Source organism: Leucoraja erinacea, chromosome 1 (assembly GCF_028641065.1).
Source record: "Leucoraja erinacea ecotype New England chromosome 1, Leri_hhj_1, whole genome shotgun sequence".
Lineage (NCBI taxonomy): Eukaryota > Metazoa > Chordata > Chondrichthyes > Rajiformes > Rajidae > Leucoraja > Leucoraja erinaceus.
In genome coordinates this window covers 1330610-1356295 of record NC_073377.1, presented here as the reverse complement: position 1 = coordinate 1356295, position 25686 = coordinate 1330610, and the positions used below count along the sequence as shown (strand labels likewise).

Sequence of the window (25686 nt, the reverse complement as noted above, 5' to 3'; positions counted from 1 at the left end):
CCTTCTGTAAATTGTCCTCTCGTGCAACGCAGGATAGAACCAGTGTACTGTACGGGTGATCGCTGGTCAGCGCGGAATCAGCGGGCCGACGGGCCGGTTTTTTTTCACGCTGGTTTTCTAAACAAAATCTCAATCTGTGTCCAGAGAGTACAATCCTCTCTTCCTCAATTACTCCTTCCCTACCCTTGACTCCATCTACACTTCACGCTGCCTCGGCCAGGCCAGCAGCATAATCAAGGCCTAGTCTCGCTCCAGCCACTCCCTCTTCTCCCCTCTCCCATCCGGCAAAAGGTATAGAAGTGTGAAATGGGACAGTTTCTTCCCAGCTGTTATCAGGCAACTGAATCATCCTAACCACAACCCAGGGGCAGTGCTGACTGTTCAAGAAGGAACTGCAGATGCTGGAAGATCGAAGGTACACAAAAATTGCTGGAGAAACTCAGCGGGTGCAGCAGCATCTATGGAGCGAAGGAAATAGGCGACGTTTCGGGCCGAAACCCTTCTTCAGTGCTGAACTACTATCTACCTCTTTGACACCCCTCGGACTATCCTTGACCGGACTTTGCTGGCTTTACCTTGCACTAAACGTTATTCCCTTATCATGTATCAGTACACTGCAAATGGATCAATTGTAATCATGTATTGTCTTTCTGCGGACTGGTTAGCACGCGACCAAAACCTTTTCACTGTACTTCGGTACATGTGACAATAAACTGAACTGAACCGAAAACGCACACCTCCAGATTCTGGGACAGCTTCTTCCCAGCTGTTATCAAGCAACTGAACCATCCTATCACCAACCAGAGAGCGGTCCTGAGCTGCCATCTTCTTCATCAGAGACCCTCAGACTATCTTTAATTGGACTTTTCTGGAGTTTATTTTGCACTATAGCATTTTGCTATTCCCTTTATCCTGTATCTGTACACTGAGGGCAGCTTGATGTAACCATGTATTGTCTTTCTGCTGACTGGATAACACACACGCAACAAAAAAGCTTTTCACTGTACCTTGGTACACGTGACAATAAACTAAACTAAACTCCACAAGGGAGAAGCACTTTGTTCACAAATCCATCTTATGATTCCACACTGCACAGACTCCAATGAAAGAATAGCTTTCTTTATTCATAGTAACTAACAGTCCAACCTAAATTATACCAAAGCCCAATAAAATCTCTCAGGAAATCTTCCCCACTTATGTACTGTTGCAATGTACTATTTGCTTTTCTAATATGAATTGTATAAGATATTTGAACAGATATATGGATATGGAGAAAGAAGGAACTGCAGATTCTGGACACAGTGCTGGAGTAACTCAGCAGGTCAGGCAGCATCTCTGGAGAACATGGATACAGGTGACGTTATGGGCCGAGATATTTTTTCAGACCATAGTTTGTTCCAGTTCATTGTCATAGAAGGCCGTGGAGACCAAGTTACTGGGTATTTAGATTTGTTGAGATTTACAGATTCTTGATTAGAACGGGTGTCAGAGTTTACGGGGAGAAGGCAGGAGAATGGGGTTGGGGGGGGGGGGAGTTAGATCAGCCGTGATTGAATGGCGGAGTAAACTTGATGGGCCAAATGGCCTAATTCTGGTCCTAGAATTTATGAACTGATGATGGTTTAGGTTACTGGACTAACACCCAATGGAGATTATTGATCTGGAGTCACAGGTTCAAATCCCAGCACGGCAGCTTGGGAACACAAGCTTGGAAACATCGGCTAATTCAGCTCCTAGAACTTATGAACATTAATTTATGAAAATCATTTCATTGTGTGACAATATATTCTGCAACCTGTTCTTTAATCAAATCCTCAACCTCGTGAACTCTTATTTTATGCAACATAAAGGAAATAATAGACACCGTCAGAAACCAGCTTAGTCCCTTGGCAAAGAAAGGGATGTTAGGTCTTGGGATCAATGCGTTCAGGGGTCTTTGAATGCATTAAAATGATTCCACACCTGCAGAGCACAAGGGTGCTGGCTGGCAACGGTGACTGCCATCTGCTGGGAGGATTGTGTATAACATACAGGGAGCATCTATTGAGCGATGGAGATACAACTGCAGATGCTAGAATCTTAAAGAAAATACAAAGTGCTGGAGGAACTCGGATTGACAGGCAGCACCTGTGGAGGGAATGGGCAGCATGGATGGGATGCTGATATGGCGCTGGTCTGACTTTACAAGGCACAAATAGCGCATGGACAAGTGCATGGTTCCTTGAAGGTCGAGTCGCAGATAGATAAGATGGTCAAAATGGTTTTTGGCACTTTGGCCTTCACCAGTCAGAGTATTGAGTATAGAAGTTGGGAGGTCATGTTGCAGTTGTATAAGACGTTGGTGAAACCACATTTAGAATATTGCGTTCAGTTCTGGGCACCATGTTATAGGAAAGATATTGTCAAGCTTGAAAGGGTTCAGAAAAGATTTACGAGGATGTTGTCAGGACTAGAGGGTGTGAGCTATAGGGAGAGGTTGAGTAGGCTGGGTCTCTATTCCATGGGGTGTAGGAAGATGAGGGGAGATCTTATAGAGGTTTACAAAATCATGAGAGGAAAAGATCGGGTTGATGTCAATCATCTTTTACCCAGAGTAGGGGAATCGAGGACCAGAGGACATAGGTTCAAGATGAAGGGGAAAAGATTTAACAGGAATGCGAGGGGTAACTTTTTCACACAGAGGGTGGTGGGTGTATGGAACAAGCTGCCAGGGGAGGTAGTTGAGGCTGGGACTAACTCATCGTTTAAGAAACAGTTGGACAGGTACATGGATAGGACAGGTTTGGAGGGTTATGGACCAAGCGCAGGCAAGTGGGACTAGTGTAGCTGGAACATTGATGGCCGGTGTGAACAAGTTGAGCCGAAGGGCCTGTTTCCATACTATCACTCTATGACTCTAAAAAGCTGGAGTAACTCAGCAGGCCAAGCAGCATTTCTGGAGAGAAGGGTTTAGGGTCGAGACCCTTCTTTAGACTCTTGTTAGACTGCATCAGATTCCCTCTACACTTCACTCTGCCTCGGCAAGGCCAGCAGCAGAATCATGGACTTGTCACACCCTGGTCTCCCTGTCCAATCATGCATGCGGTGCAGACGTGTGAAAACGCACACCTCCAGATTCAGGGACAGTTTCTTCCTGGCTGTAATCAGCTAACTGAACCATCCTATCACTAGACTGTAATCTTGGCTTCCCCTCTATCTCATTGGAGACCTTTGGACTACCTTTAATCAGACTTTATCGTACATAAATGTTAAACCCATTATCCTTTATCTGTACACTGTGGACGGCTCGATTGTAATCATGTATTGTCTTCCCGCTGACTGGATAGCGCGCGACAAAAAAAGCTTTCGCTGTACCTCGGTACACGTGACAATAAACTAAACTGAATTAAACCAAACTCCACGAGGAGAAGCACTTTGTTCAAGAATCCATCTTATGAGTACACACTGCGCAGTCTCCAAGACAAGAATATCCTTCTCTCGTTGACTGGATAGCTTGCAACAAAAAACCCTTTCACTGTATACGGCACCCGCCATGCTTCACAGAGACTACTTCTCCCACAGGCTGGTGTGCAAGGCCCCGTCGGATGTCAAACATCCTTTGCACCACCTCGCACAGGACTCACTGCAACGGGGACCTCAACGCCTGTCATCTCGTCGCCCCTTCTCCCGTCTCGCAGCGACCCTCTGAGGCTCCGGTTTCAACACACTAGGAGCATAGGGAACCAGCTGGGAACAGCCTTTGCCACCTCCGCAGTTGCACCGAACACCACAGCCCCACCCGGCTCAGACCTGCCCCGTAAAGAATGGGTCACCCTGAACCGGCTCCGTACAAGGGTCGGCCGGTTCAACGCCAACATGCACCGCTGGGGGCTGCGTCCATCAGCAGCCTGCGTGTGTGGAGCAGACCAGCAAACAGCGCCACACTGCGCTGCCATTTTCTACTGCGCTGTCCTCCGCCGCCCCCTGGTGGAGGGGTAGACCTCATGGCCCTCGACGACAGCACATTGAACCGGCTACAGCGCCTGGAGGGCGTTACATAACCTATGCTGCCTCAAACGCAAGAAGAAGAGGTAGACTGTACCTCAGTACACGTGACAGTAAAAAACTCATGTAAACTAAATTTAGGTCATTTACAGGAAGAAGTTGCATAGAGTTCAAAATTTCACCATTTTAATGTCAATGAGATATTGAGCTGATAGGAACACTCATAAATTCATGATAGGAGCAGAATAAGGCCGTTGGGCCCAACAAGTCTACACCATTCCATCATGGCTGATCTATCTTTCCCTCCACACCCCATTCTCCTGCCTTCTCCCCATAACCCCTGACACCCGTACTAATCAAGAATCTGTCCATCTCTTGCTTAAAAATATCCATTGACGGCCTCCACAGCCTTCTGTGGCAAAGAATTCCAAAGATTCACCACCATCTGACTAAAGAAATTCCACCCCATCTCCTTCCTAAAAGAACGTCCTTCAATTCTGAGGCCAAGTCCTCTGGTCCTAGACTCTCCCACGAGTGGAAACATCCTCTCCACATCCACTCTATCCAGATTGCCATGTTCTTTTGGACAGTAGGTGGGTCCTGCAAGGAATGTTTTGGGCAGACCTGGAGGGATGAGAGAGAAATATCTCCAATTTATTCCCCTATGAATTGCTTTTTGTACCTGTTACTTGGCCTGTCCTTTGACATTGCATGGATCAAAAGCAGCACTTAGTGTCTTTTTGAGCATTATAGTTTACAGTAGAGGTTTTGGGAAGAGATGTTTTTCGTAATCTGTGTTGTCCATGAGTCCGTGTCACTCCTAATTAGAGTCCCAGTATTTGTCTCACACAAATGGAATTATGTGATGATCAGTGCAGCATGTTTAAATTTAATTTCATAGGTTATCGGAGTAGAATTAGGCCATTCGGCCCATATAATCTACGCTACCATTCAATCAGCTTTTCGATTAGCGTTTGTCAGCACTGGGCCTGTACTCGCTGGAGTTTAGACATAATTGAAACGTACAGAATAGTGAAAGGCTTGGATGTGGAGAGGACATTTCCACTAGTGGGAGAATCTAGGACTAGAGGTCATAGCCTCAGAATTAAAGGACATTCTTTTAGGAAGGAGATGAGGAGGAATTTCTTTAGTCAGAGGGTGGTGAATCTGTGGAATTCTTTGCCACCGAAGGTTGTAGAGGCCAAGTCAGTGGATATATTTAAGGCAGAGATAGATTGATCCTTGATACAGGTGTCAGAGGTTATGGGGAGAAGGCAGGGGAATGGGGTTAGGTGGGAGAGATAGATTAACCATGATTGAATGATGGAGTAGACTTGATGGGCCGAATGGTCTAAATCTGCTCCCATCACTTATGATCTTATGACCATGGCTGATCTTACTTTCCCTCTCAACACCATTCTCCTGCCGTCAAGAATGAAGACAATTCCATGTGCATAAACAACAACAAGGGTAGGATGGGCCGAATGGCCCACCTCCGCTCGCTGGACCTACCTTAGAAATTGGACGCATGCACCTGTTATTTTACGCTTTTTAGACTTTTGTCGTATGGAGTATAGAACTTGGGATGTTATGTAACAGTTGCACAACATGTTGGTGAGGCTGCACTTGGAGTATTGCGTTCAGTTCTGGTCACCTTGCTATAGGAAAGATGCCACTGAGCTGCAAAGAGTGCAGAGGGTCTGCGCTGTAGGGAGAGGTTGGGCAGGCTGGGACTTCATTCCTTACAGTGCAGGAGGCAGTGGGGTGGTGTTATAGAGGGGTATAAAGTTGTGAGAGGCATAGATAGGGTGAATGTTGTCGTTTGTAGCAATCCGTGCAGTGAAGTCATCTCACATGTTGCAATTGTACCCATCTGAATATTGTACTGGGCACTTCTGGACCTAGAGTCATACAGTGTGGAAACTGGCCCTTCGACCCATCTTGTCCACAATGGCCAACATGACCCATCTACACCAACATGTCCATCTATACTAGTCACACCTGCCTGCGTTTGGCCAATATCCCTCCAAACCTATCCTATCCATGTACCTGTCTAACTGTTTCTTTAAGAAGGAACTGCAGATGCTGGAAAATCGAAGGTACACAAAAATGCTGAAGAAACTCAGCGGGTGCAGTTGCACCCGCTGAGTTTCTCCAGCATTTTTGTGTAACTGTTTCTTTAACGTTGGGATAGTCCCCGCCTCAACTACCTCCTCTGGCAGCTTGTTCCATACATCGACCACCCTCTGTGTGAAAAAGTTACCCCACAAATTCTTATTAAATCTTTCCCCCTTCACCTTAAACCTATGTCCTCTGGTCCTCGATTCCCCTACGCTGGGCAAGGGATTCTGTGCATTTACTAGGTGTACTAATTTTATTAGGTGTACTAATCCTCTCATGATTTTGTACACCTCTATAAGATCACCCCCTCCTCCTCCAGCGCTCCAAGGAATAGAGTCCCAGCCTGCTCAACCTCTCCCTACAGCTCACACCCTCTAGTCCTGGCAACACGTCCTCATAAATTTTCTCAGCACCCTTCCAGCTTGACAATATCTTTCCTATAACACGGTACCCAGAACTGAACCCAATATTCTAGATGCGGCCTCACCAACGTCTTATACAACTGCAACGTGACCTCCCAACGTCTATACTCGATACTCTAACTCTGACATGATAAGCCTTTGGGCTGCTGCCAATATTCTGGAGTGATTTGTGCGTAACTGCTGTTAATGCAAGGAGGAAACCTTGTTGCAAGATGGCACGGAGATGTGATTTAAAGCATCCCCGCTGGGAACAATGATGTGCATCTGTCAACATCTGCCTGCCTATATTTTTTGACGCGTTGCATATTTCATAAATCAATGCTGAGTTTCACACCGCATTCTGTGGCCTCGCACTGCAAAGCGACAGACCGCTCTCCCTGTTCAGTCCAGATGACAAGGGCACCTCCTCCAACCTCGTCTGCTGTGTCCCTTTCAGTTCAGTTCAGTTTAGTTCACTTGTGACCCACTTCCCAAGATTCCTAGCAGCACAAAATGATGTCCGATGTGACCCCTTTAGGCACCCGCTGTCAACAATGGTTCAGGTAACATTATAAAGCAGAATTGTGAGCAGTTTTGGGCCCCATATCTGAGGAAGGATGTCCTGGCTCTGGACAGCCCCTTCCTTCTCCCATCGGGCAAAAGGTATGGAAGTGTGAAAACGCACACCTCCAGATTCAGAGACAGTTTCTTCCCAGCTGTTATCAGGGAACTGAATCATCCTACCACAACCAGAGAGCAGTGCTGAACTATCTACTTCATTAGTGACCCTCGGACTATCGTTAACCGGACCTTGCTGGTTTTATCTTGCACTAAACGTTAGTTCCTTGTCATGTATCTATACACTGTAAATCGATTGATTGTAATCATGTATTGTCTTTCCGCTGAATAGTTAGCATGCAACAAAAAAGAAGCTTTTCACTGTACCTCGATACACGTGACATTAAACTGGTGAACTGTGAGGGTTCAGAGGTTTCCGAGAATAATCCCATTGGGTTAGAAACATAGAAACAGTAATATAGATAAATAGGTGCAGGAGTAGGCCATTCGGCCCTTCGTGCCAGAACCACCATTCAATATGATCATGGCTGTTCATCCACAATCAGTACCCCGTTCCTGCTTTTTCCTCATATCCCTTGACTCCGTTCGCCCTAAGAGTTAATGTGTAGGAGGAAACTGCAGATGCTGGTTTAAACCAGAGATAGACACAAAATGCTGGAGTAACTCAGCGAGACAGGCAGCATCTCTGGAGAGATGGAATGGGTGACGTTTTGAGTCGAAACCCTTCTACAGACTTCGGACTTTGACTGGGTTAACCTATGATGAGCGTTTGGCGGCGCAGGGCCTGTACTCGCTGGAGTTTAGAAGGATGAGGGAAGACCTAATTGAAACATACCAAACAGTGAAAGGCCTGGATCGAATGGATGTGGAGAGGATGTTTCCACATAGATTGAAGTCAGCATGGTTTTGTGAAAGGGAAATCTTGCGTGACAAATCTGTTGGAATTCTCTCAGGAAGTAAATAGCAGGAGAGACAAAGGAGAGTCAGTGGATGTTGTTAACTTGGATTTGCAGAAAGCCTTTGATAAGATGCCACACGCGAGGCTGCTAAAGACGATGAGAGCCCACGGTATCAAAGGGCAGATACTAGCATGGGTGGCAGGTTGGCTGGATGGCAGAAGACAAAGAGTGGCAATAAAGGGGGTTCCGCAGGGGTCGGTGATGGGGCCGCTACTCTTCACATTGTATTCCAATGATTTGGACGAGGGAATTGATGTCTTTATGACCAAGTGTAGATGAAGCAGGGATTCTGCAGAAGGACTTGGACAGGTTGGAAGAGTGAGCAGAGAAATGGCAGATGGACAACAGCGTGGCAAAGTTTGGAGTCATGCGTTTTGGTAGTTGGAATAAAGCTGTAGACCAGTTCCTAAACGTGGTGAGAATTCAGAAATTAGAGGTGCAAAGGGACTCGAAAGTACTGGTGCAGTTTCCCAAAAGGTTAATTTCAAAGTTGAATCAGTAGCGAGGGAGGCAAGTGCATTCATTTCGAGAAAACTAGAAGATAAAAACAGGGATGTAATGCTGAGGCTTCATAAGGCGCATTATTTGCAGCATTATAAGCAGCATTGGCCTCCATTTCTGAGGAAGGATGTGTTGACCTTGGAGGGGGCCCAGAGGAGGTTTACGAGAACGATCCCAGGAATTAGTGGGTTAACATATGATGAGCATTTGACTTCACTGGGCCTGTACACACTGGAGTTTTGAATAATGCAATGAATCTTACTGAATAGTGAAAGGCCTGGATAGAGTGGATGTGAAGAGGATGTTTCCTCTAGTGGGAGAACCTAGGACCAGAGTTCAGAGCCTCAGAATAAAAGGATGTACATTTAGGAAGGAGATGAGAAGGAATTTATTTAGTCAGAGGGTGGTGAATCTGTGGAACTCATTGCCACTGAAGGCTGTGGAGGCCAAGTCAATTAATATTTTTAAAGCGCAGATTGACAGATTCTTGATTACTAAGGGTGTCAAAGGTTAGGGGGAGAAGGCAGAGAATGGGGTTGAGAGGGAAAGATAGATCAGCCATGACTGAATGACGGAATAGACGTTATGGGCCGAATGGCCTAATTCTGCCCCTTTGTCTTATGAACTTCAAAGGTGTAAGTAAAATCTCAGAGAAACATCCCAACTGAAGTAATTTGTGAAAAGGTCCTTCCTTTAGTTATAGAATCATAGAGTCATACAACATGAAAACAGGCCCTTCATCCATCTTTCCATGCTGAGCGAGATGACCCATCTACCCAAATCCGACGTGGCTGCGAATGGCGAATATTCCTCCACACCTTTTCTATCCATGTACCTGTGCTGCCGCAGGTAGGAATTTCATTGCTCTGTTTCAGTGCATATGACAATAAAATACTCTTGACCCATGACCCTTGACCCATGTACCTGTCCAAATGTCTTATAAATGCTGTTATAGTACCTGCCAGAACAGCCTCTTCTGGCAGTTTGATACACACACCCACCACCATGTGTAAAGGTTGCCCCTCAGATTCCTATTAAATCTTTCCCCCTTCACCTTAAACCCATGTCCTCTGGTTCTTGATTCCCCTACTCTGGGTAAAAGACACTGTGCTCTCATGACCTTGTACTCCAAAGACGTACAGGTTTGTAGGTTAATAGGCTTGGTATAAATGTGAATTGTCTCTAGTGTATGTAGGATAGTGTAATGCCCCTGTCCCACTTAGGAAACCTGAACGGAAACCTCTGGAGACTTTGCGCCCCACCCAAGGTTTCCATGCGGTCTCCCGGAGGTTCCCAGAGGTTTTTGTCAGTCTCTCTCTACCTGTTTCCACTACCTGCAACCTCCGGCAACCACCTGCAACCTCCGGGAACCGCACGGAAACCTTGGGTGGGGTGCAAAGTCTCCAGAGGTTTACGTTCAGGTTTCCTAAGTGGGACAGGGGCATTAGTGTGCGGGGATCGCTGGTCGGCATGGACTCGATGGGCCAAAGGGCCTGTCTCTCTAAACTAAACTTCTAAAAGATCACCCCTCAGCCTCCTGCTCTCCAAAAAAAGGCAGCCGTTAGATTGCCAGAGTCAGTTGATTTTAGTGTCCTGATCACTGTCATAAACTTGTGTACATGCATCCTTCAACAAAGACATCTTTCAGGCCTTTGAAAGAAACCCGATCTCCGAGAGTGATCTGAAATCCAGAGGGATAAGAATTTGACTGAGAATCAAGAGTCAAGAGTGTGTTTGTGGTCATATGTACTGAAACGGAACAATGAAATCATACTTTCAGCAGCAGTGCAATAGGTTTGTAAACACAGTACTCAATGGATAATAAACAAATAAAAACATGTTCAATATTTAAAAAATCCAATCAAGTGCAAAACATAGCTCAAAGTCCAAAGTTCCTGGAGCAACCCGGGAAGTTTGTGCTTCTGGGTTTAGTTGTAGTTTGTAGCACTCAATAGAGTCTTAGAGTGATACAGCGTGGAAACAGACCCTTCGGCCCAACTTACTCTTACTGGCCAACATGTCCCAGCTACCCTAGTCCCACCTGCCCGCATTTGGCCCATATCCCTCCACGTACCTGTCTACTGTTTCCTAAACATTGGGATAGTCCCTGCCTCAACTACCTCACCGGCAGCTTGTTCCATAATCCCACCACCCTTTGTGTGTAAAAGTTACACCTCAGATTCCTATTAAATCCTTTCCCCTTCATCTTAAACTTTGGTCCTGGATTCACCTACTCTGGGCAAGAGGCTTATGGCTGATCTAACTTTCCTTCTCAACCCCGTTCTCCTGCATTCCCCCATAACCCCCAACACCCGCACTAATCAAGAATCTGTCAAACTCTGCCTTAAAAATATCAATCGATACAGCCAACAAAGGCTTTTTGTGGCAATGAATTCCACAGATTCACTACCTGTGACTGAAGAAATTCCTCAGCATCTCCTTTCTAAAGGAATGTCCTTTTATTATGAGGCTGTGCCTTCTGGTCCTAGATTCTCCCACTGGTGTATATATCCTCTCCACGTCCACTCTATCCTGGCCTTTTGCATTATGCAGTTTGTGTGCAGCTTGTTTGCGATTAGGAACATGGTTCAGGCTAGTGATGCGTGATGTACAGCATGATGTAGGATGCTTGAAATAAACTGACTTAAAATATAATGTGTTCAGCAAAATCTATCCCAGCCACAGGTAGGATAAATGCCTGATGTGATTTACGATACGATACAACACGATACGATATGTATTGTATCAATATACAATAAGATACGATTTGTTATGTAATGTACCGGATTTGAAAAAGGACCTCAAGATTAATGAGCCATTAGGAGGCAGTGACCATAACATGGTCAGGTTTAATCTACAATTGGAGAGGGAGAAGGGTAGATCGGAGGTGTCAGTGTTGCAGTTGAATAAAGGGGACTATGGGCCCATGAGGGAGGAGCTGGCCAAAGTTGACTGGAAAGATACACTAGCAGGGATGACAGTGGAACAAAAATGGCAGGTGTTTCGAGGAATAATACAGAAGGTGCAGGATCAGTTCATTCCTAGGAGGAAGAAAGATTCCAAGGGGAGAAAGGGACGACCATGGCTGACAAGGGACGTCAGGGACAGTATAAATATTAAAGCAAAGAAGTACAACGTAGCAAAGATGAACGGGAAGCAAGAGGATTGGGTAATGTTTAAAGAGCAATAGAAGATAACCAAAGAGACAATACAGGGAGAAAATATGAGGTACGAAGGTAAGCTAGGCCAAGAATATAAAGCAGGATAGGAAAAGCTTCTTTGGTTAGGTGAAGAGGAAAGAATTAGTTAAGACCAAAGTTGGATCCTTGAAGACCGAATAAGGAGAATTTATTATGGGGCACAAGGAAATGGCAGATGAGTTGAACAGGTACTTTGGATCTGTCTTCAATCTTCCTGATATGGTAGTGGCCAGAGGATCTGCCACTGAAGGAAATCCACATTAGGCAGGAAATGGTGTTGGATAGACTGATGGAACTGAAGGCTGATAAATCCCCAGGGCCTAATGGTCTGCATCCCAGGGTACTTAAGGAAGTGGCTCTAGAAATTGTGGATGCATTGGTGATAATTTTCCAATGTTCAATAGACTCAGGATCAGTTCCTGTGGATTGAAGGGTAGCTAATGTTATCCCACTTTTTAAGAAAGGGGGGAGAGAGAAAACAGGGAATTATAGACCAGTTAGCCTGACATCGGTGGTGGGGAAGATGCTGGAGTCAATGATAAAAGATGAGATAGCTGAACATTTGGATAGCAGTAACAGGATCGGCCCGAGTCAGCATGGATTTACGAAGGGGAAATCATGCTTGACTAATCTTTTGGAATTTTTTGAGGATGTAACTAGGAAAATGGACAAGGGTGAGCCAGTGGGTGTAGTGCACCTAGACTTTCAGAAAGCATTTGATAAGGTCCCACATAGGAGATTAGTGGGCAAAATTAGGACACATGGTATTGGGGGTAGAGTGCTGACATGGATAGAGAAGTGGTTGGCAGACAGGAAACAAAGAGTAGGGATTAACAGGTCCCTTTCAAAATGGCAGGCATTGACTAATGGGATACCGCAAGGCTCAGTGCTGGGACATCAGCTATTTACAATACACATCAATGATTTGGATGAAGGGATTCAAAGTGACATTAGCAAATTTGCAGATGACACAAAGCTGGGTGGCAGTGTGAACTGTGAGGAGGATGCTATGAGAATGCAGGGTGACTTGGACAGGTTGGGGGAGTGGGCAGATGCATGGCAGATGAAGTTTAATGAAGATAAATGTGAGGTTATCCACTTTGTTAGCAAAAACAGCAAGGCAGATTACTATCTAAATGGTGTCAAGTTGGGAAAAGGGGAAGTACGATGGGATCTGGTGGTCCTTGTAGATCAGTCTATGAAAGTAAGCATGCAGGTGCAGCAGGCAGTGAAGAAAGCGAATGGCATGTGGGCCATTATAACAAGAGGAATCGAATATAGGAGCTTTTCTGGCATCCGTCTTGACTTGGCAGAGCCAGCGATAAATCAATCACTTCTGAAACGGCAGCCACAGTCTGTCCCTTCAATTACTGAGCCGACCAAGAAATGAATGATCCTGCCTCGAACAGTAACATTTAATACAATAGAACATAGGATGGACCATTTCCCAGACCAACAATGGGGTGGTACAGTGACAGAGTTTCTGCCCTACAGCACCAAAGACCCAGGTTCGATCCTGACTGCAGGTGCTGTCTGTGTGGAGTTTGAATGTTCTGCCCGTGACTGGTGGATTTTCTCCGTGTGGGTAGTTTAGTTTAGCTTAGTTTAGAGATACAGCGCGGGAACAGGCCCATCGACCCACCGAGTCCACAACAACCAGCGTTCCCCGCACATTAGCACCACCCTACGCACACTAGCGACAATTTACATTTACACCAAGCCAATTAACCTGAAGACCTGTCGACTTTGGAGCATTGGTGGAAACCCACGCGGGTCATGGGGAGAACGTACAAACTCCAGGCAGACAGCACCCATGGTCAGGATCGAAGCCGGGACTCTGGCGATGTCAGGCAGCAACACTACCGCTGCGCCACCGTGCTGCCTTTTAACCAGCTGCTCTGCTTTAGAAGGGCATGGACCTAGTGTGGGAAAATGGGACTAGCTTAGATGATATACCTTGCTCAGCATGGCAGAGTTGGGCCGAAGGGCCTGTTTCTGTGCCTTATGACTCCACCACGCTAAAGTAGGGTAGATAGTAAGAAGCTTTCCTCCCTGGCAGAGGTGTCTAAGAACAGAAGGGGTGGCACAGAGATTTCTTGATGTGAACGGGTTTCAAGGCACGAAAATGTGATTCGGAGGCGGAGCTCAGCAATAATAGAATGGCAGACTTGACTCGATGGGCCGAATGGCCTAATTCTATCCTATAACTTGTGAACGTGAACTTGTGAACTGTGGCGCACCGGTAGCGTTGCTGCCTTTCAACGCGGGAGACCTGGGTTCGATCCCGACCTCGGGTGCTATCTGTACAGAGTTTGGACGTTCTCCCCGTGACTGCGTGGCTTTTCTCCAGGTGCTCCAGTTTTCTCAACACATGATGCGAATTGCCGCTAGTGTGCAGGATGCAATAGTGGGGACTTGTGTGAATGGGTGGTCAATGGTCGGCGTGGACTCGGTGGGCCGAATGGCCTCTATCCAAGCTGTATCTCTAAACTAATCATCCACGTATTCACACGAGGAAAGGGGCCATCACATAGCATCACCCATCCATGTTCTCAAGGAATGCTGACTGACTGCTTAGAAGATTGCGGGGGGATCTTATAGAAACTTACAAAATTCTTAAGGGGTTGGACAGGCTAGATGCAGGAAGATTATTCCCGATGTTGGGGAAGTCCAGAACTAGGGGTCACAGTTTAAGGATAAGAGGGGAAATCTTTTAGGACCGAGATGAGAAAAACATTTTTCACACAGAGAGTGGTGAATCTCTGGAATTCTCTGCCACAGAAGGTAGTTGAGGCCAGTTCATTGGCTATATTTAAGAGGGAGTTAGATGTGGCCCTTGTGGCTAAAGGGATCAGGGGGTATGGAGAGAAGGCAGGTACGGGATACTGAGTTGGATGATCAGCCATGATCATATTGAATGGTGGTGCAGGCTCGAAGGGCCGAATGGCCTACTCCTGCACCTAATTTCTATGTTTCTATGTTTCTATATTTCTATGACCCACTGAGGTACTCCATCAATTTGTATCCTCTTTTTCCACATTCTCACAGTATTGGTCAAGGATTTCTGAACGGGTTGACTTGAAAGCCTTTCCACCATCTACAACACAGACCAGCACAGCATAGGAGCAGGCCCTTCAGCCAACAATGCCCCTGCCGAACATGGTGCCAGTCAAAATAATCTCCTCTGCCTGCTTGTCATACATTACCATGTATCCAGCTGAAAGTCAATTAAACACCACATCAGTCTGAAGAAGGGTCTCGACCCGAAACGTCACCCATTCCTTTATCCCACACACACTGCCTGTCCCGCTGAGTTACTCCAGCATTTTGTGTCTACCTTTGATTTAAACCAGCATATTGAAAGAGATGAGTACAAGTCATGGGCAGAAATCTAATGGAGTTACTCGAATAATTAAGTAGAGAAAGGCCTGGTTAGAGTGGATGTGGAGTGAATGGTTTCCACGAGTCATAGAGTGATACAGCGTGGAAACAGACCCAACTTGCCCACACCGACCAACATGTCCCAGCTACACTAGTCCCACTTGCCTGTGCTTGGTCCATATCCCTCCAAACCTCTTCCATACCTTACACCCTGTAGAACTGGCAAAATCCTCATAAACCTTTTCTGACCCCGTTCAAGCTTGACAGTATCTTTCCTATAACATGGTGCCCAGAACTGAACACAATATTCTAAATGCGGTCTCACCAATGTCTTATACAACTGCAGCATGACCTCCCAACTTCTATACTCAATGGGAGAGTCTAGGACCAGAGGTTAAAGCCTCAGAAATAAAGGACGTTCCTTTTGGACGGAGATAAGGAGGGATTTCTTTAGTCAGAGGGTGGTGAATCTGTGGAATTCATTGCCACAGAAGGCTGTGGAGGCCGTCAATGCATATTGAAGGTAGAGATAGATTCTAGATTAGTACGGTTGTCAGGGGTTATAGGGAGAAGGCAGGAGAATGGGGTTGAGGGGGAGAGATAGATCAGCCATGATTGAATGGCAGAGTAGACTTGATGGGCCGAATATCCTAATTCTGCTCCTATCACTAATGAACATGAGCTTAATGCAGATGCTTTTTTACACAGAAAGCATTTGGGAGGCTGGAATACACTGCCAGGGGGTGGTGGTGCAGGCAGATACAATAGTGGTGTTTAAGAGGCTTTTAGACAGGCACGTGGAAGTGCAGGGAATAGAGGGATATGGTTCACTCGCAGGCAAATGAGATCAGTGAACTTGACATCATGTTCAACACAGACATTGTGGGCCGAAGGTCCAGTTCCTGAGCTGTACTGTTCTGTGTTCTTTGTATAAGTCATGTGTGCAGGTTGGAAATGATAATAAATACCTGGCTAAAAGCACTACAAGGAGTAATTGGAACATTATTGAATCAGTGCAGTCAAAACAAAATTAAGGAAAATAATTTTCAAGACTTTGGGGAAAATGTCACGAAATGCAATTGATTGAATAATTCAACTCAGGTGGTCAGTTAGCATCTTTAGTTCAGACACAAACATCTGGAGTAACTCAGCAGGACATGCAGCATCTCTGGAGAGAAGGAATGGGTGACCTGGAAGCATTGAAATATAGGTGCAGGAGTAGGCCTTAGGCCCTTTGAGCTTGCACCGCCATTCAATATGATCAAGGCCGATCATCCAGAATCAGTACCCGGTTCCTGCTTTTTCCCCACATCCCTGGATTCCTTTAGCCCAAAGAGCTAAATCTAATTCTCTCTTAAAAACACCCAGTGAATTGGATTCCACTGCCTTCTCGACCTGAAACGTCACCCATTCCTTCTCTCCAGAGATGCTGCCTGTCCCGCTGAGTTACTCAAGTTTTTTGTGTCTATCTTCAGTTTAAACCAGCATCTTTAAAGATAAAGGGGAAATCCTTTAAAACCAAGATGAGAAGAACTTTTTTCACACAGAGAGTGGTGAATCTCTGGAACTCTCTGCCACAGAGGGCAGTTGAGGCCAGTTCATTGGCTATATTTAAGAGGGAGTTAGATGTGGCCCTTGTGGCTAAGGGGATCAGGGGGTATGGAGAGAAGGCAGGTACGGGATACTGAGTTGGATGATCAGCCATGATCATATTGAATGGCGGTGCAGGCTCGAAGGGCCGAATGGCCTACTCCTGCACCTAATTTCTATGTTTCTATCTGCAGTTCCTCCTTAAACATCTTTAGTTTAGTTTAGTTCGGAGATGCAGCGTGGAAACAGGCCCTTCGGCCCACCAAGTCCGTGCCGAACAAATGTTTTTTTCCCCTTAGTCCCACCTGCCTGCACTCATACCATAACCCTCCATTCCCTTCTCATCCATATGCCTATCCAATTTATTTTTATATCCTACACACACCAGGGAGAATTTATACATTTTACCAAAGACAATTAACCTACAAACCTGCAGGTTTTTTGAGAAGTGGGAGGAAACCGGAGCACCCGGAGAAAACCCACGCAGGCCACTGGGAGAATGCAAAAACAACGATTAGACGGCATCTGTAGTCAAGATCGAATCCAGGTCTCTAGTGCTGTTCGTTAGCAACTCTACCCCAACACCACCATGACATCCCCAATCTGTGGAGGCAAAGGGACGGTCAATATTTCGGAACCAGACCCTGTATCAAGACTGGAAGGTTCTGCAGACGCAAGGAACTGCAGATGCTGGAATCTCCCATAGAATGCAGGGCGTGACAGTGGCACAGCAGTAGAGATACTGCCCTGCAGCGCCAGAGAACCAAGCTTGATCCTAACTACGGGCGCTGTCTGTACGGAGTTTGTACGTTCTCCCCGTGACCTGCGTGGGTTTTCTCCGCGATCTTTGTTTTCCTCCCACTCTCCAAATATGTACAGGTTTGTAGGTTAATTGGCTTGGTGTAAATATGAAATTGTCCCGAGTGTGTGTCGGGTAGTGTTAATATGCGGGGATCGCTGGTCGGTGTGGACTTGATGGGCCGATAGGTCTGTAGCACTTCAACCTCCCCTCCCATTCCGAATCCGACCTTTCTGTCCTGGGCCTCCTCCAGGGCCAGAGTGAGTCCCACCATAAATTGGAGGAGCAGCACCTCATATTTCGCCTGGGTAGTTTACACCCCAGCGATGTGAACATTGACTTCTCCAATTTCAGGTAGTCCCTGCTTTCTCCCTCCTTCCCCTCCCCTTCCCAGCTCTCCCACAGCCTACTGTCTCCGCCTCTTCCTTTCTTCTTCCCGCCCCCACCACCCCCACATCAGTCTGAAGAAGGGTCTCGACCCGAAACGTCACCTATTCCTTTGCTCCATAGATGCTGCCTCACCCGCTCAGTTTCTCCAGCATTTTTATCTACCTTAAACATAGTGCTGGAGTAACTCAGAGGGTCAAGCAGCATCTCTGGGGAACATGGGGTAGGCGACCTTTTGTGGCTGGACTGGATAAGGGTCCTGACTCAAAAACGTTACCTATTCATGTCCTACAGAGATGCTGCCTGATCTGCCGAGTTACACCAACACGGCACAGACTTCATGGGCCAAACAATACACTTCTATGTCACAGAAAATCGACGATTTTATTGAATGCAACATGCAGAACAGTCATTGTCTGCTTTTAAATGGGAAAGTAATAATAAATCGCACATGCAATTGTGTTCGGGACCAGGGTGAATGAGCTGGGAACTGGAACGTTTTCTCTCGGGCACAGGGGCTAAGTGAAGACAGACACCAAATGCTGGAGTAACTCAGCGGGACAGATAGCATCTCTGGAGAGAAGGAATGGGTGACGTTTCAGGTCGAGACCCTTCTTCAGACTCGTCAGGGATAATGGAAACGAGAGATCTAGACGATGATGTAGCTCAATTATCTGTAGGGTCTGAGCTGTTGTTTTGTTGTCTACAATGGTTTTGTTACCAGAGTTGCTGCCGTACAGTGCCAGGGACCCGGGTTCGATCCTGGCCACGGGTGCTTGTCTGTACAGAGTTTGCAAGTTGTTTTCTTCAGGATCTTTGGTTCCCTCCCACATGCCAAAAACGTACAAGTTTGTAGGTTAATTGGCTTGGTATAATGGTAAATTGTCCCTATTGTGTGTGGGCTAGTGTTAATAATGTGCGGGGATCGCTGGTCGGTACAGACTGGGTGGGCTGAAGGGCCTGTTTCCGCGCTGTATCTCTAAACTAAACTAAACACACAGAGAAACTGCGTGCGGTCGCTGGGACAACGTGCAAACTCCACACATGCAACGTCCGTAGTCAGGATCGAACCGGATCGAATCGAATCAGGATCTGGCGCTGTGAGGCAAAAACTCCATCGCTGCACCACCCCATTGTTCCTCCAGAAACGTTTCATCCTTTGTTCTATGTTCTATCATATTAAATGGTATCTCTGTATCTCTAAATTAAAACGAAATGATCACACCACCCATGGGTTTGAAATTCATAGAACATGAAACAGTACAGCACAAAGTCCATGCCGCACACAATGCCGTTAAACTAATCCCCTCTGCCTGCACGTGATCCATATCCAGTCATATAGTTGTAGAGTCATAGAGTGATACAGTGTGGAAACAGGCCCCTCGTCCCAACTTGCCCTCACCGACTACACTAGTCCCACCTGCCTGCGTTTGGTCCATATCCATCCAAACTTGTCCTATCCATGTACCTGTCTAACTGTTTCTTAAATGTTGTGATAGTCCCTGCCTCAACTACGTCCTCTGGCAGTTTGTTCCACACACCCACTATGTAAAATAAATCTACCCCTCAGATTCCTATTACATTTTTCCCCCTTCACCTTGAACCTATGTCATCTGGTCTTCGATTCCCCTACTCTGGGCAAGAGACTCTGTGCATCTACCCGATCTATTCCTCTCATGATATTATGCACCCACACAACTGTGTTTGGGCAAATAATTCTAAACCTATCCTATCCATATACCTGCCCAAATGTCTTAAATGCTATCATAGTCCCTGCCGCAATGCATTCCATACACCCACCACTCATTGTGGAAAAATGTTTCACTCAGGTTCCCATTAAATCTTTCCCCTCTCACCTTAAACCTACATCCTCTTGCCCTTGATCCCCCTACTTTGGGTAATAGACCCTGTGCATTCACCCTATCTATTCCCCACAGTAGCAACAGAAAGTGGGCGGGATTTTAGTTTAGTTCCACCGCGCGGAAACAGGCCATTCGGCCCACCGAGTCTGCGTCGACCAGCATTCACCCATACACAAGTTCTATCCTACACACTCGGAACAATTTACAGAAGCCAATTAAGCTACAAACGGAGAGATAGAGTGTGGAAACAGGCCCTTCGGCTCAACTTGCCCACACCAGCCAACATGTCCCAGCTACTCTAGTCCGCATTTGGTCCATATCCCTCAAAACCTGTCCTATCCATGAACGTGTCTAACTGTTTCTTAAACGTTGCGATAGTCCCAGCCTCAACTACCACTTCTGGCAGCTTGTTCCACACACCCACCACCCTTTGTGTGAAAAAGTTACCCCTCAGATTCCTATTAAATCTTTCCCCTTCACCTTGAACCTTTGTCCTCTGGTCCTCGATTCACTTACTCTGGGCAAGAGACTCTGTGCGTTTACCCGATCTATTCCTATGATCTTATACACCTCCATAAGATCACCCCCCATCCTCCTGCGCTCCAATGAATAGAGTCCCAGCCTACTCAACCCCTCCATGTAGCTCAACACCCTCGAGTCCCGACAACAGAGACCATTGTCTTTGGAATGTTGGAGGGAAGGAGAGCAGCCGGAGTAACCCGCGCCGGTCACGGGGAGAACGTGCAAACTCCGTACAGACAGCACCCGTAGCCAGGATCGAACCTGGGTCTCTGTCGCAGACTAGTAAGGTAGCAACTCCACCTCTGCGCCACCGTGCCGCCCCAAAGGACCACTGAGGGAATCGAGGTTTGGTCTCGCTATCTGAGCAAGAGGCGGGACAACGGTAGTGTTGGCTGCTCTTCCTGAAGTCTGGTCTGAGCTTAGAACACAGAACAGTTCTGCACTAGAACAGGCCACTCGGCCCAACATGTCTGTGCCAATCCAATGTCCTACATACCTGCTGGTGAGCATTATCCCTCCATTCCCTGCATTAGAGTGGCTTCGGGGATGAACAGGAGATTGAACACAGGAAGATTAATGCCGCAGTGGAGAGAAGTTTCTGTTAACCAGGGGAAAGAAATCCCCCTCCCGTGTGTTGCATTTTAATAGCCACTTGGTGAAGTCAATTATCCACCTAATGTCCCAGAGGATAAAGTATTGTGAATGGTATCCCTAACTCCCCAAAGCAATACAGTGAAAGATCGCGACTTTGCTATCTGCATTATTCAGTAATGGCCAGTTGTATCACCAGCAGTGTGCAGAAAGGAGAGAGAAAGAGAGAATGAGGAGAGGGAGAGAGGGGGAAAGAGACAAAGAGAGAGAGGAGGGAGAGGAGAGGGAGAGAGAGAGAGGAGGGAGAGAGGAGAGAGTGGAGGCAAAGTGGAGGGAGAGAGAGAGAGAGAGAGAGAGAGAGAGAGAGATGATAACATCAACATCTAACCTCGTGACATGCTCTGATGAAGGCTCCAGTAGATGCTGAGACAGACTTTCTCCCTCTTCATGCCTCGCTTGCACTTGCAGTTGTGCAGTGGGCTGGAGAGGAGTGACACCATTGCTTTCATGCACTGGTTCTTGGCCCCGGGGCCGAGCGGGGCTGCACTGCTGCCGGCCATGCACTGGCGGAATGTCCGGTACTTGGAGCTGCACCTGGGGTCACTGATGCAGGTTTCACTGGCCTGTAGAGCGAGGGAGTGTGGAGAGAGAGAGAGGGGAGGGAGAGAGTGGAGGCAGAGTGGAGAGAGAGAAGGAGAGAGGAGGGAGAGGAGATAGGGGAGAGCGAGGGAGAGTGGAGAGAGGAAAGAGAGAGAGAGAGGAGAGAGGGAACGAGAGCGAGGAGAGAGGGAGGGGAGAGAGAAAGAGAGAGGAGAGGAGGGAGAGAGGAGTGGAAAGTGAGAGAGGAGAGAGGAAACGAGAGCGAGGAGAGGGAGAGGAGAGAGAAAGAGAGAGCTTGAGGAGGGAGAGAGCAGTGGAAAGTGAGAGATGAGAGAGAGATAGAGAGAGAGAGAATAAAGAGCAAAACCCAATATCATAGCATCATACAGCATAGAACCGCCCTTCTGCCCAGTTCATTCATGCTGACCAAGATTCTGGAGGTGTGCGTTTTCCCACTTCTATACATTTTGTCGCGATGGCAGAAGGGAGGAGTTGCCATCGCGACTCGTCGTCGTGTGCAACTCGTGGGTGATTATGCTGCTGACCTTGCCAACACAGCATGGGGTATAAGTGAGTCCATGGAAGGAAGGTTGGTTTGGCTGGTCTGGGCTGCGTCCACCATTTAAGGGAAAGATTTAATAGGAATCTGAGGGGTACGATTTTTTACACTAAGGTGGGTGAATGTATGGAATGAGCTGTCAGAGGAGGTAGTTGAGGCTGGAACTATTGCAACTTTTAAGAAACAGATAGACAGGGATTGGACAGGTTTATAGACAATAGACAATAGGTGCAGGAGTAGGCCATTCGGCCCTTCGAGCCAACACCACCATTCAATGTGATCATGGCTGATCATCCCCATTCAGTACCCCGTTCCTGCCTTCTCCCCATATCCCCTGACTCCACTATCTTTAAGAGCCCTATCTAACTCTCTCTTGAAAGTATCCAGAGAACCGGCCTCCACCGCCCTCTGAGGCAGAGAATTCCACAGACTCACAACTCTCTGTGTGAAAAAGTTTCCTTATCTCTGTTCTAAATGGCTTACCCCTTATTCTTAAACTGTGGCCCCTGGTTGTGGACTCCCCCAACATCGGGAAAATGTTTCCTACCTCTAGCGTGTCCAAACCCTTAATAATCTAAATAAGATCACCTCTCATCCTTCTAAACTCCAGAGTATACAAGCCCAGCCGTTCCATTCTCTCAGCATATGACAGTCCCGCCATCCCGGGAATTAACCTTGTAAACCTACGCTGCACTCTCTCAATAGCAAGAACGTCCCTCCTCAAATTAGGGGACCAAAACTGCACACAGTACTCCAGGTGTGGTCCCACTAGGGCTTTGTACAACTGCAGAAGGACCTCTTTGCTGCTATACTCAACTCCTCGTTATAAAGGCCAACATGCCATTCGCTTTCTTCACTGCCTGCTGTACCTGCATGCTTACATTAGAGGGATATGGGGCAAATGCAGTAGGTGGGACTAGTGTAGATGGGACATGTTGGCTGGTGTGGGAAAGTAGGGCCGAAGGGCCTGTTTCCACGTTGTACGACTCCATGACTCTCTGAGTAGAGAGAGAGAGAGAGAGAGAGAGAGAGAGAGAGAGAGAGGGGGAGGAGAGGAGGGAGAGAGGAGGAGGGAGAGGAGGAGAGAGGGGCGAGGGAGAGAGAGAGGGAAAGAAAGAAAGAAAGAAAGAAAGAAAGAAAGAAGAAAGAAAGAAAGAAAGAAAGAAAAGAAAGAAAAGAGAAAGAAAGAAAAGAAAGAAAGAAAGAAAAGAAAGAAAGAAAAGAAAGAAAAGAAAGAAGAAAAGAAAGAAAGAAAGAAAAGAAAGAAATAAAGGATAGAATAGATAGATAGATAGATAGATAGATAGATAGATAGATAGATAGATAGATAGATATCACCACCAATTTTTTTCCCAGAGATGCTGCCAGAGTATACTCCAGTATTTTGTGCCTGGCTTCAGACAGACAGAGACAGAGACAGAGACAGAGGCAGAGGGTGACTCCCCTGGCCCCATCGGCTCAGGTTCCACACACTGTTTGATCATTTCTCTCTTATAATCCTTATAATCAGCGATCTGTGTGAAACAGATGGCTGCCCCTTGGACCACAATGAGTGAGTACGGACCCTGTGTATTCCGTTCATAGATCAGGAAGTGTAGAGAGAGAGAGAACATTATCCAGTCATCTAGTTAATCCTTGCATGGACATTTACGATCTCTCGCTGTTAGCATTCAAATGGTTTCCAGACTTTCCCTCCAGGAGCCCATTCTGACTAATAGCGATTATTTGATTTGAAATGTAGTTCCTGATGTTAATGGTGAACCTTTGGCCTATCTGCCAGCCAGAAAAGACATACAAATGCTGGACTAACTCAGCAGTTCTCAAAGATGTTCCTTTACATAGAAACATAGAAAATAGGTGCAGGAGTAGGCCACTCCCATTTTCCTAGTTATGTTCTCAAAGAATTCCAGAAGATTAGTCAAGCATGATTTCCCCTTCGCAAATCCATGCTGACTCGGACCGATCCTGTTACTGCTATCCAAATGTGCCGCTATTTCATCTTCTATAATTGACTCCAGCATCTTCCCCACCATCGATGTCAGGCTAACTGGTCTATAACAGGTGTCAGGAGATGTGGAGAGAAGGCAGGAAATAAATGGGTCGACTGGGCTTGTATTTGCTGGAATTTAGAAGGATGAGAGGGCATCTTATAGAAACATATAAAATTCTTAAGGGATTGGACAGGGTAGATGCAGGAAAAATATTCGCCACATCGGGGGAGTCCAGGGCCATGGGTCATAGTTTAAGAATAAGGGGTTGGCCATTTAGGACTGAGTTGAGGAAAATCTTTTTCACCCAGAGAGTTATGAATCTGTGGATTTCTCTGCCACAGAAGGCTGTGGTGGTCAATTCACTGGATGTATTCAAGAGACTATTAGATATTCCTCTTAGGGCTAACAGAATATGGGGAGAAAGCAGGAGCAGGGACTGATTCTGGATGATCAGCCATGATCATATTGAATGGCAGTTCTGGCTCGAAGGGCCGAATGGCCTACTCCTGCACCTATGTTCGATGTTTCTAGAATGGGTTTCAGAGGGTAAGATAGATCAACCATGATTGAATGGTGAAGTAAATTTGATGGGCAGAATGGCCGAATTCTGCTCCTATCACTTATGAGTATAGAAGTTGGGATGTAATGTTAAAATTGTACAAGGCATTGGTGAGGCCAATTCTGGAGTATGGTGTACAATTTTGGTCGCCTAATTATAGGAAGGATGTCAACAAAATAGAGAGAGTACAGAGGAGATTTACTAGAATGTTGCCTGGGTTTCAACAACTAAGTTACAGAGAAAGGTTGAATAAGTTAGGTCTTTATTCTCTGGAGCGCAGAAGGTTAAGGGGGGACTTGATAGAGGTCTTTAAAATGATGAGAGAGATAGACAGAGTTGATGTGGACAAGCTTTTCCCTTTGAGAATAGGGAAGATTCAAACAAGAGGACATGACTTCAGAATTAAGGGACAGAAGTTTAGGGGGTAACATGAGGGGGAACTTCTTTACTCAGAGAGTGGTAGCGGTGTGGAATGAGCTTCCAGGGGAAGTGGTGGAGGCAGGTTCGTTGGTATCATTTAAAAATAAATTGGATAGGCATATGGATGAGAAGGGAATGGAGGGTTATGGTATGAGTGCAGGCAGGTGGGAATAAGGGAAAAACGTTGTTCGGCACGGACGTGTAGGGCCGAGATGGCCTGTTTCCGTGCTGTAATTGTTATATGGGTATATGGTTATGAACATGAACCCTTTGTGTGTAAAGGTTGCCCCCTCAGATTCCCATTAAACCTTTCTCCTCTCTCCTATGGCATCTATGATTTATGCTATTCCACACCGTACGGGCAATTCACAGAGGCCGATTAACCTGCAAATCTGCGCATCTTTGGGATGTGGGAGGAAACCGGAGCAGCTGAAGGAAACCCACGTGGTCACAGGGGGAACGTGCTAACTACACACAGACAGTACCCGACATCAGGATCGAACTGCATTTGACCCATATCCCTCTAAACCATTCCTATCCATGTTCCTGCCCAAATGTCTTTTAAATGTTAATCGACAATAGACACTAGGTGCAGGAGTAGGCCATTCGGCCCTTCGAGCCAGCACCTTCATTCAATGTGATCATGGCTGATCATCCCCAATCAGTACCCCGTTCCTGCC

General features: G+C 46.5%; 1 protein-coding gene across 1 annotated transcript in view; it reads left to right on the top strand.

Annotated features, from left to right (window-relative positions):
- The window catches only part of gfra4a (GDNF family receptor alpha 4a), a 270519-nt gene that overhangs the window by 89558 nt on the left and 155275 nt on the right, over positions 1 to 25686 (top strand). The gene's annotated exons all lie outside the window — the stretch shown is intronic.